This window comes from Mirounga leonina, unplaced genomic scaffold (genome assembly GCF_011800145.1).
Source record: "Mirounga leonina isolate KUSES-001 unplaced genomic scaffold, KU_Mleo_1.0 Mir_178, whole genome shotgun sequence".
In the NCBI taxonomy this organism is placed as follows: domain Eukaryota; kingdom Metazoa; phylum Chordata; class Mammalia; order Carnivora; family Phocidae; genus Mirounga; species Mirounga leonina.
In genome coordinates this window covers 6,285,038-6,297,282 of record NW_023270464.1, presented here as the reverse complement: position 1 = coordinate 6,297,282, position 12,245 = coordinate 6,285,038, and positions in this window count along the sequence as shown.

Here is a 12,245-nt window from a genome sequence, read left to right as displayed (position 1 = left end):
TTATATATATTTTTGGTGAGTGTTGAAGAAGAGTAAGAGTAAGAAAAGTCATCTTTAAATAATGTCAGTTTATATTTTATAATGAATAAATTCTGGTCCTTATCCTTGAGTTTCCCCCACATGAAATGAGGAGGGATAAGATTAGAAGAAGTCAGGAGCAGTAAACTAGTCAGACCCACTTTTAAAAGAAGAATTAAAGCTTATTTTTATAAACATCAAATAAACATGCACTAAGTTTCTCTGCTTACTGTGGTCCTTGAAGTTCACTAGTCATTTATAACCAGACCTGCACGTGGTCACCTGGCTTTGGTTCCAGACCTTAGCTTCCTCTTCTGTAAGATGAACTGACTGCACTAAACATAGTGAGAAAAAATATAAACTCTATCATTTGCTCCTAGAGTAATTCTCAAAATATGAAGAAAAAATCTTAATCTCTAGAGATAGTTATTTGCTTTCTTTTCCCTAGAATAACTGAATTCTTCAAAATCAAATTCTGCAGGAAGAAATGAAACCAGTAAGTTCACAACTATGAGACTGATGCACTGATGCCCTAATACAGAAGTCAGTTGGTAATTAATAATTGAGAATCTGTCCTGGCAGTTCCCGGGTGCATCCTTGTTGCAGAAGACCTTGAGATCCCCCAGCAAGTGGTTAAGCACACGGTATTAATTTTTTATTAGGCTGTCAGCCTTGTGTATCTCCTCCAAAAACATGTAGCCTATAAAAACATACTTCAGTTCTCTTCAACTGATTTGATGCAATTTTCTTCAGTTTTGCCTAGTCATATTTAATGCTCTTTTTACACTTATGTCCAAAAAGGAGAGGGGGAAATGCAAAGACCATATTCTAAAGTAAGAAGCAATATAGGGTAAAATAATTAAAGTCTTGGGTCTCTTCCCCCCCCCCCAAAAAAAAAGCAAAGCAGAGTGGACCTTACTTTATGCAACCTCTATCAGAAAAATTTTATTTCTAAACTTGGTAAAGCGATAGGAAACTTGTTAACTCTTGTAGCCAGACAAAAAGATAATAGCACTTTTGGCTATGGAGATGTAATTGGACTTTTATTTAAATGTGGCAGGGAGTTTGTGCTCATTATAGGAAACAAATGAACAACAACAAATCACCTTTGGATTAATCCCCCATGAAGTATTGATGTTGGAGGACCAGAGAACTCACCCAATGCCACTTACTTATGTTGCAATCAAATGATAGAGCTAGGACTTGATAGAAAACAGCTCTCTGCAAGTTTGAATGGTAACAGTATCATCATCATCATGACAAAATATTCTCTGTTGCCATTGTTGTTTTTAGATAGAAAGAGTAAAGAAAGATTGCAGGTCATAAATGTAATTATTAATATTGTCATGGGAAAACATTAAATTTGATCATCCTCTTGTCTCTGCTATACCTAAGCCCCTTCCCTGACTTCTAATTCCTGTTACTCTCTCAATCTGGCAATTTCCTTTAACCCTTATTGTCTCCTTACCCAATTAGATAGAGGAACATGGGGTAAAACCTATCTGAAAAGTCCCACAGAAGGTTCATTCAGATTCCTAATAGATAATGAATGTTGAAAAGTCCTTGACCTATCCTATGTTCTTCCAAAAACAGGTCTGTGCAATACCACTATAGTAGTGCCTTGCAAGGACATCTGGAAGGATGGATTTAAGCCTGGTGCACAATGAAAAATCAATGAAGCTTTGTAAGGGTTAAATGAGAGGCAAAAATAGCACAATTCTTTCAACATGCACTGTTTACTGAATCCCATGAAGAAGCAGGCACCATGCCAGGGGCAGGAAGTTCAGAAAAAAAGAAGTTGGCCAACCCTCAAGGGACTCTCCTTCCAGAGCTGGGCAGTGGAGTTCATAATTAACCAGGGAACTTCAAGGACCAAGGTAAGTAGAGAAACTTAACTGCAGTCTTTAATGGAGGCTCATAGCAGAGGAAAGATTGATGGCTGAGCTGACAATGGCTGGTGGGAGAAAGGGGAGGAGCCTGGGGTGCAGGTCGGCAGAACACCATTTGCCAGGGCTGTAAACTATAAATTTTGCATAAGTCTATGTCAGGGTGATGACTGGTAAGAGCAGAGGCTAGATGAATAGGTAAGGAGCAGACCTTGTCATGAATTCATTGGTTTTCAGTCATGTCCCATAGCAAAATGGGGGATAGGGAGGAGTTTAAGTGGAGGGATACTGTAATTCAATTTACATATTATAATCATCACACTGACTTCAATTTGTAGAGCACAGGAATGTTTTAGGACTGAAAGGAAGAGACCTGTGAGGAATAAGCCAGACAAAAATTTATGAGGGCTAAACTTTGGTGGTCATAGCAGAAGGGCTGGGAGAGAAAGAGGTACTTGATGGGGAGCCTTTTTCTAGGTGTGCCTAGGTCCTCCCTCTGCCCCCATTCTTGGTTAGGGAGTGAGCCTTTCCAGGACTAACCATGTCCTTAATCCAAGCACCCTTTCATTTTATGGTCAGGGCTGAGTCAGTGGATGTTCCCTTGGTCATTTCCATTACCTATCACCACCTGTCTTACTTAGACTCACCTGTGCAGAGGCTGGTTTAAAAAAAAAAAAAAAAGAACTTAACTGTAGTGGGAAGTCCCAGAACCCACACCTTAAAGCTGTTCTTCAGGAGTGTGCATACATGTGCCAACCCACATCAACCAATGGATCCTAAAACGGCCTTTAAGTGAAACAAGGATGTGTTACCCGAATGTTTACTGAAGATGCACATAGAAACCCTGCTTCTGTCTCAAGGCTATTATTTACTATAGAAATTCAGAATTCCCTGTAGACCTTTCTGAGTGATTGATCAGAAGACCTTTTTATATCATTGCCGGGAAATACAGATTCAAAATTGTTTTAAGTGTATGGGTTGGAAACAGTGCCCTTTTTTTCTTTTTTAAAAATCATTTTTAATAGTGGTAAAATACACATAAAATTTACCACCTTAACTGTCTATAAGTGTACAGTTCAATGGCATTAAGTACAATCACATGGTTTTGCAACCATCACCACCATCCATCTCTAAAACCCTTTCACCTTCTTAAACTGAAATTCTATACTCATTAAACAGTTACTCCCCCATTCCTCCTGAACCCTGGAAATCACCATTCTATTTTCCATGTCCAATGAACTTGATGACTCTAGGAACATCATATAGGTGGAGCCATACTGTATTTGTCCTTTTGTGTCTGGCTTATTTCACTTAACACAACATCCACAAGTTTCATCCATGTTGTGGCAGGTGTCAGAATTTCCTTCCTGTTTAAGACTAATATTCCATGTGTACATACCAAATTTTGTTCATCCATTCATCCATCGATGGGCACTTGAGTTACTTCCTCTTTTTAGCTATTGTGAATAATGTTACTGGGAACATGGAATACTCTTTATTTTTAAACATGGGTGTTGGTCCTAATCCTGGAGATTCATGAAATTCCTCTCTAACTTCTCTGTTCTTTTAGCACTACTCCCCTTCCATGTTCTGGGATATTTTGTCTCTACTAAATGAAAAAGTATGATGGATATGATAGTCCATTTGATGGAAGGCTAAACACATACCTTGAACAAATCACTTAATTTCTTTATGACTTAGTGTTCTTGCCTATAAAACAGGTATTACCTTCCTCCTAGGCTTATAAGGAAGACAAAGGGGAACATTTTCTGTAAGGAATTTAGCACACAGCCTGCCACAGGCTGACTACTGAGCAAGTGGAGGCTGGTAGTTCCTTCCTTGTAGTTAGACTCAGAGGGAAGGGTAGAATTCATTCATCTAGGGCATGAGGAGTGGACAGAGACACACTTGTAGCTAGAAATACTGTGAGGGCAGGTGCACACTTAAAGATTTTCATGCAAAAAGATTGGCCTCAGTCACTGGATATGGGAGGTTCTTGATGAATTCAACCAGCAGCCAATAGGACTTCCAGGGGGATTGCATTGCAGGAGAGAAATGCAAGCCTGGCAAATAAGGGCCCTGGATTCCTCAGCTCCCTGATCTTGGTACTCTGCCTGGGATAATATGGGTAGAACAGCTCCCAGAAGGGGAATTCACCCTGTTATAGGTGGATTCTGCATCCCCCTCAAATTCATATGTTAATGTCCTAACCCCCCGTACATCAGAATGTGACCTTATTTGGAGATAAGAATGAAAAAATGAAGTCACTGGAAGGATCTTAATCCAATATGACTCTTGTCCTTATACAATGGGGAAATTTGGAGACAAAGCTATATACATTTGGAGGCAAGACAATGTGAAGAGACACAGCAGGAAGACAGTCAAGTTGAGAGGCATAGAACAGATTCTTCCTCAGAGCTCTTAGAAGGAACCAACACTGCTGACATCTTGAATTTGGACTCCTAGCTTCCAGTGCTGTGAGACAATGAATTTTTGTTGTGTAAGGGACTCTGTGATACAAAAATCCTAGGAAACTAACACGCACCTCTAAACCATTTCAAGGGTGGCTATGGAAGACCCTGGTAAGTCAGCCGAACCTAAGGAAGCAAACTGGCTGACCAAGCAAACTTCTGGTCTTCAAGGACAATTTAATGCCTATTTGGCATACACATAAATAGCCATTTGGCAGTGGGGCAGAAGGGTGACTGAAGTATTTTATTAAAGTAAGCATATAATTTGCAATTGGTTTTATAAGAAATTAAAAAAACAAATTATAAAAAATTTCAATAAAAATGTACAGAGTTGACAGCAGAATCACTTTTTCTTTATAGTAAAAATAAAAAACGTTTGTTTCTCATATACTGGCTAAAATTTTTATAATGTATTCCCCAACTGATAGCTGCAATATTACATTTTAATGAATAGTCTCACAGTTAATTCATTCATTTATTGAAAACAGTTTCACCATTTGGACCATACAAATCAATTGCTCAGTGTTAAGGCAATGTTGATAGAATTTGTCATATGTAACATGAAGTCATAAAAGTCTTTTCAGGATACAGATATAATCTGGACTGGTTTCTCTACCAAATTCTTTACATTTCTAAGTCAAGCAAGTTTCTTTTACTTCAGCATGACTTTGGAGCAGCGTGGTCGAATTTTGGAGAGCCTGAAGCTGTGGTTGGGAGGAATTTACTGGTGGCTGGCTCAATGACAACGACCACTCCCCGGCTAGGCTTTCCTCTCGTAATCAGAGAGAGGTAGGAATTACCACCATTCTTTTTTTTTTTAATGTTATGTTAATCACCATACATCATTAGTTTTAGATGAAGTGTTCCATGATTCATTGTTTGCGTATAACACCCAGTGCTCCATTCAATACATGCCCTCTTTAATACCCACCAGCGGGCTAACCCATCCCCCCACACCCCTCCCCTCTAGAACCCTCAGTTTGTTTCTCAGTCCATAGTTTCTCATGGTTCGTCTCCCCCTCCGATTTCCCCACCTTCATCCTTCACTTCCTGCCATCATCTTTTTTTTTTTTTTTAACATGTAATGTATGATTTGCTTCAGAGGTACAGGTCTGTGATTCAACAGTCTTACACAATTCACAGTGCTCACCATAGCACATACCCTCCCCAATGTCTATCACCCAGCCACCCCATCCCTCCCACCCCCCACCATTCCAGCAACCCTCAGTTTGTTTCCTGAGATTAAGAATTCCTCATAACAGTGAGGTCATATGACCACCTTTCTTAAATTTTTATTTTTGCTGCAACACTAACATGCAGTGTTCTCTTGCTTTGTCCTCACGTAGTCCATGGATGTCTGAAATATTGCGTGGCAGCAAGGAGGCATTGACTTTCTCAAAGAACTTTGCAGTAGCAGGCAGATGACTCCATTCATCTGCTGCTGGGGGCTTCCCTGGTGGGCATTAAATGTGGCAGCACCCCTGCCTCCCCCACACTCCCCACTTAATGAGCTTCTTTTGCTTTGCTGTTCTGTGGCTCTATCCTCTCTTCTCCCGGTGCTGGAAAGCCCACTGCCCTATAGCCATCTTCCTCAGGGAAATAATCCAGTAGATATAATTTCAGTTTCTTTCTTTCCTGTTTTCTCTTTAGACTTCTATGCAGAAGTGACACATTTTAGTGAAAAACTCTTGTGCTATAATGGTTTTTATGGGGTTCTTCTCAAGAACACAGTTTAAAAAATGCACTGTGTATCCTAAGAAATAGTTATAGTCCTTGAAAACGTCTACCAGAAAATTTTGGTTAATGGCTACAAATATCTTGAAGAGCTGCTTCTTTTTAGTTTGGTGACACAATTCTTTATCAACATAATTGGTTTCCTTTTCAAATCCTGCTTTTCCTGTAAGGCAATTTCTTCTGACAATACTTCTCTGAGTGACACTTTTTTTTTTTTTATTGAAGTATAGTATTGAAATATTAGCTTCAGGTGTACAACATATTTATTCAATAATCCTATATATTAGTGCTCACCATATAGCAAGCGTTATTACAATATTATTGACTATATTCCTGTGCTGTACTTATCATCTCTGTGACTTTTTTATTTTACAACTGGAAGTTTGTACCTCTTAATTTATTTATTTATTTTAACCCCCCCCCCCCGCTTCCCTTCTGGCAACCACCAGTTTGTTCAAAGCGACAAGCTAAATAAACAACAAAACAGACTCAAATACAGGGAACGATCAAGTGACTCTTTTTAAGTTTGAGTATTCCAATGATCCAATAAAAGTAGAATAAAAAGGGCTGCTAAATTCTTTAGTAATCTTTTGTTCTCTTTTTCTCTGAGATGATGTTTGTTCAGAACTATCAAGATCAATATGCCCAACCAGGGAGGATCTGGCATAAACTTGTCATAGGACACTTCTGTTTTTTTGCTCTAAACACAAATACAGAACAGAGAATTGGCAGAGCATGGGTGCTTTGGTAAATATTTATATTATTTTGTCTAGAAATCATATCCCCTTGTATAACTGTAGGCAAATCATTCTTAGTAAGTCTAAGTAAATAAATAAAACTAAATAAAATTATAAGGTATGGCTATATCTGTATTATCTCTCCACTTATAATAGTCCTGCATTTTTAAAAAACTCCTTCTAAAACCATCAGTCAGCATTGCTGTCTTTCACATAAGGAGTACAAAACTCATTTTTATCCTCAAAAACTATAAAAAAATCACACTGAGTTCCATCACTAATCATATAATTTGGCCGGTCTGAAAATAATCTAAAACCCTGGAAAGAGGGGGTGATATCAGCACCCCGTTAACCGGGAAAAGTTAATTCACTCTCAAAATCAAAATTCAATAGGATTGTATCATATAATGCAGTGGATTTTCTTGGAGTAAAGATAACAAAATGGACACAAAAGGAGTTCTTTATAAAAAGAAGATTGCCAGCCATTACAGATTCTTTTAATTTTTTATGAATCACTTTTTTAAGATTCAGATCTATGAGACACATTATCCTCAACTGTTAAAGACCCTGAATCAATACCTACAGGAGAAACTAATTCATTGTGCTGAAAAGCCATTTCATCAGGTAATGGTAATTCCAGAGTCTCTGATAAAAGATTTGGCCATCCCTGGCATGAGATTCAACATGATGGTTTAAAAAAAATTTTTTGACACCAGATAACAAAGTATTCCAAGCCATTAGAATTTTTCCTATTTCTTGTTCATCTTCATTCATAAATTATTCTGTGTTTATCTGAAATCTCACATAATCCTCTGGGAGATTTTTATTTTTCCTTATTTCAAAAAGGTAAGTAAAATTAATTTCCTCATTTAATTCAAGATTTGTAGTGCTCGGTACAGACTTTAAAATATCAAACCAATTAAAAAAGGATTGTAGACCATCTCCAGTGTCTGTAGCAACTAGATTTTCCCTACTTCATTCAAAACTTTGGGGTTGTAACTTTTAGACACCTAGGAAAGATCGCTTGATGCTATATAAAACTGTAAGTTCTGCCTGAATTTTAGGAAGTGGTTCATTTTTATTCTTTATTCTAGATCTACAACAGAACTAAGAACACACATGTTATTAATTCAGGTTTTTAAGGAGTTACAGCTCTTACTTCTACCTGTCTGAGTTTCCCCTTTCTGCATCTCAGGCTATGCACATATTCATATTACTCCTTCAAACTGAATGTGAAGTTAAGGAACTCACACTCATTGTAGAGGAGGAATTGTCTAAGTTTTTATTGTTCAAATCCATATTTTGTGTAAAGGAAATTGGAGTCATAATATTTACAAAATCACTAGGGTCACTTAAACTATTAATATCTCGTAAAGGCAAAAATGAGTCTATCTGGTCATCAGAAGGGTTCAATTTCTGAAAAGCATTCTGCATTAAAGACTAAGTTTCCAATTAGCTATATGCCCCAAAATGAATGCTTTTTAGAATCTTTGCTCTGGGAGGAGGAGCAAGATGGAAGAGGAGTAGGAGACCTAAATTTTGTCTGGTTCCAGGAATTCAGCTAGATAGGGATCAAACCATTCTGAACAACTATGAACTCAACAGGAGATGGAAGAAAAGAATAGCAGCAACTCTCTGAACAGAAAAGCAACCACTTTCTGGAAGGTAGGACATGCGGAGAAGTGAATCCGAGGCGATATTCTGGGAGGATACACGGTGGGGGAGGGGGCCTCTGTCGGCTGCTTCTGGCAAGTGATAGAGCAGCAGAGCACAAAATTGGAACTTTTAGAAGCCTGCTCTGCTGAGGGACGTCGCTCCAGGCGCTAAGCTGGGGGTGGAACTCTCACTGGGACAATGTGGTCTCAGGACCCTTGGAATCACAGAAAGACCGGGGCTGCCTGAGTGTGGCAGAGCTCAGGGAAAAGAAGCGGGGAAGCCGGCTGCAGAGGTGGACCCGAGGAGCAGGCTCTCAGCTTGGGGTTACCATAAACCATGATCTGTGGCACAGTTGGGCCACTGCTCCTCCAGCAGGGACCCAACAAGCAGCAGATCCAGAGAGGCTCCCCTTCCTCCCCCAGGAGGAATGGCGCAGAAGCATACCACAGAGATCTGCTGGGTTTGGAGACTCCACACAGGGGTGGGTGCCAGAGATAGAAATGCTTGGTCATAGGCCAGGTGAGCACAGAAGGTGGCCGGAGACTAGGGAGACAGAAGTGATTAACTGCTTTTCTCTGGGGGCTCACTGAGGAGTGGGGCCCTGAGTTCTTGGCTCCTCCAGGGTGGAGATTGGGAGGCCACCATTTTCACTCTCATCCTCCAAAGCTGTATGGAAAGCTTGCAGGGAACAAAAGCTCCCGAGAGCACACCTGAGCAGAATATTTAGCCCAGACCGGCAAGGGCGGGGCAATTCCGCCTCTGGCAAAGACATTTGGGAACCATGGCAACAGGCCCCTCCCCCAGAAGATCAGCGAGAACAGCCAGCCAAGAGCAAGTTTACCGATCAATGAGAACGGCAGAACTCCAGCACTAGGGGAATAATGCACATAGAATCCATGGCTTTTTTCCCCATGATTCTTTAGTCTTTCAAAGTTAATTTTTTTTTAACTTTCTTCTTCTTTTTTTTTTTTAATTTTTCTTTTTTCCTTTTTCAACCAACATCTTATCAATCCATTTTTTTTTAAATCTTTTTTATTTTTCATTTTTAGCGTCATATTCTATCTCTTCATAGTAGTTAACCTTCTTTTTAGTATATATATATATATAAAGTTGTTCTTTCTTTAAGTTTTGGGATACTGTTTCATCTAACAGACCAAAATATACCTTAAATCTCTAGTGTATGGCTTTGTTCTAGTCTCCTGCTGATCACATTCTCTCCTTTTTTTTTTTTAAATCCTCTTCTTTCTTTTTTCAACCAACTTCTTATCAATTCCTTTTATAAAATCTTTTATAATTTTCATCTTTACAGTCATATTCCATCCCTTTATCATATTAGCTCTTATTTTTGAGCATATATGTTTTCCTTTCTTTAAAATTTTGGGAAGCACTTTCTTCTAACAGACCCAAATACGCCCAATATCTAGTGTGTGGCACTGATCAATACAACAGCCTGATCATATTTGATCATATTCTTTTTTGTTTGTTTGTTTTTATCTTTTTCTATTTATTTTTTCTTTCTTTCCCTTTCTTTTCCCCTGGTTTCAGGTCTCTTCTGATATGTTTAGTGTATATTTTTCTGGGGACATTGTTACCCTGTTAGCATTCTGTTCTCTCATTCATCTGTTCTCCTCTGGACAAAATGACAAGATGGAAAAAATCACCTCAAAAAAAAAAAGAAGAAGAGGCAGTACTGACCACCAGGGACCTAATCAATATGGACATTAGTAAGATGTCAGAACTAGAGTTCAGAAAGACGATTTTAAAGATACTAGCTGGGCTTGAAAAAAGGATGGAAGATATTAGAGAAACACTTTCTGGAGAAATAAAGAATTAAAATCTCACCAAGTCAAAATCAGAAAGGCTATTAATGAGGTGCAATAAAAAATGGAGGCTCTAACTGCTAGGATAAATGAGTCAGAAGAGAGAACTAGTGATATAGAAGACCAAATAATGGAAAATAAAGAAGCTGAGAAAAAGAGAGAGAAACAACTACTGGATCATTTAAAAAATTTAATTTAATTTAATTTAATTTAAAAAAATTGTGTTTCTGTACACTAAAAACAAACTTGTGAAAAAATATTAAGAAGACAATCCTATTCACAATAACATCAAAAATAGTAAAATACTTAGGGATATATTTAACAAAAAAGGTGAAAGATATGTACACTGAAAAGTATTGAAAGAAATTGAAATTGAAATACACTGAAAGAAATTGAAGAAAACAAATAAATGAACAATACTCTGTATTTGTGGATTGGAAGAATTAACTTTGTTAAAATATCCATCATACCCAAAGAAATCTAAAATTAAATGCAATTCCTATCAAGATTCCAATGGCATTTTTCACAGAAATAGAAAAAACAAAACTGAAATTCATATGGAACCACAAAAGACTCCAGATAGCCAAAGCAATCTGAAGAAGAGAAAAAGTGGATGCATCAAACTTCCTTTTAAAAACTATATTATAGGTACAGGTCTGTGATTCAACAGTCTTACACAATTCACAGTACCCACCATAGCACATACCCTCCCCACAGACCTGTACCTCTGAAACAAATCATACATTATATGTTAAAAAAAAAGAGAAGATAGTAGGAAGGGAAAAATGAAGGGGGGGATATCAGAGTGGGAGACAAACCATGAGAGATTATGGACTCTGAGAAACAAACTGAGGGTTCTAGAGGGGAGGGGTTAGGGGGATGGGTTAGCCTGGTGATGGGTATTAAAGAGGGCATGTTCTGCATGGAGCACTGGGTATTATATGCAAACAATGAATCATGGAACACTACACCAAAAGCTAATGATGTAATGTATGGTGATTAACATAACATAATAAAATAAAAGTTAAAGAAAAAAAATATATTATAAAGTTAGACTAATCAAAACAGTATGGTACTGGTATAAAAAGAGACACATAAGTCAATGGAACAGATTAAAGACCTCAGAAATGAATCCATACACATACAGTCAATAGTCTTCGACAAAGGTATCAAGAACACAATGGGGGAGGGATAGTCTTTTCAATACAGAGTATTGGAAAAACTGGATATCCATATGCAAATGAATGAACCTGGACTTCTATCTTACACCTGAAACCATAAAACATCTAGAAGTAAACAGTGGAAAAGTACTTTGACATTCATCTTGTGAATAATTTTTTGGATACAACGCCGAAAACACTGGCAACAAAAGCAAAATCAACGGAGGAAATACAACACACTAAAAACCTTCTTCACAGCAAAGGAAATCATCAACAAAATAAAAAATAACCTATAGAATGGAAGAAAATATTTGCAAGCCATATGTCTGATAAGGGATCAATATCTAAAATATGTAAGGAACTCACACAATCCATAGCAAAATAATCATTAATAATAATAATCCAATTAAAAAGGGGCAAAGGATCAAAAGGAATGAGATCTTGCTATTTGCAATGACGTGGATGGAACTGGAGGGTATTATGCTGAGTGAAATAAGTCAAACAGAGAAAGACATGTATCATATGACCTCATTGATATGAGGAATTCTTAATCTCAGGAAACAAACTGAGGGTTGCTGGAGTGGAGGGTAGGGTGGGAGGGATGGGGTAAAGGGGTGATAGACACTGAGGAGGGTATGTGCTCTGGTAAGCACTGTGAATTGTGCAAGACTGTTGAATCTCAGATCTGTACCTCTGAAACAAATAATGCAATATATGTTAAGAAAAAAAAAAAAGAAGAAGATAGCAGGAGGGGAAGAATGAA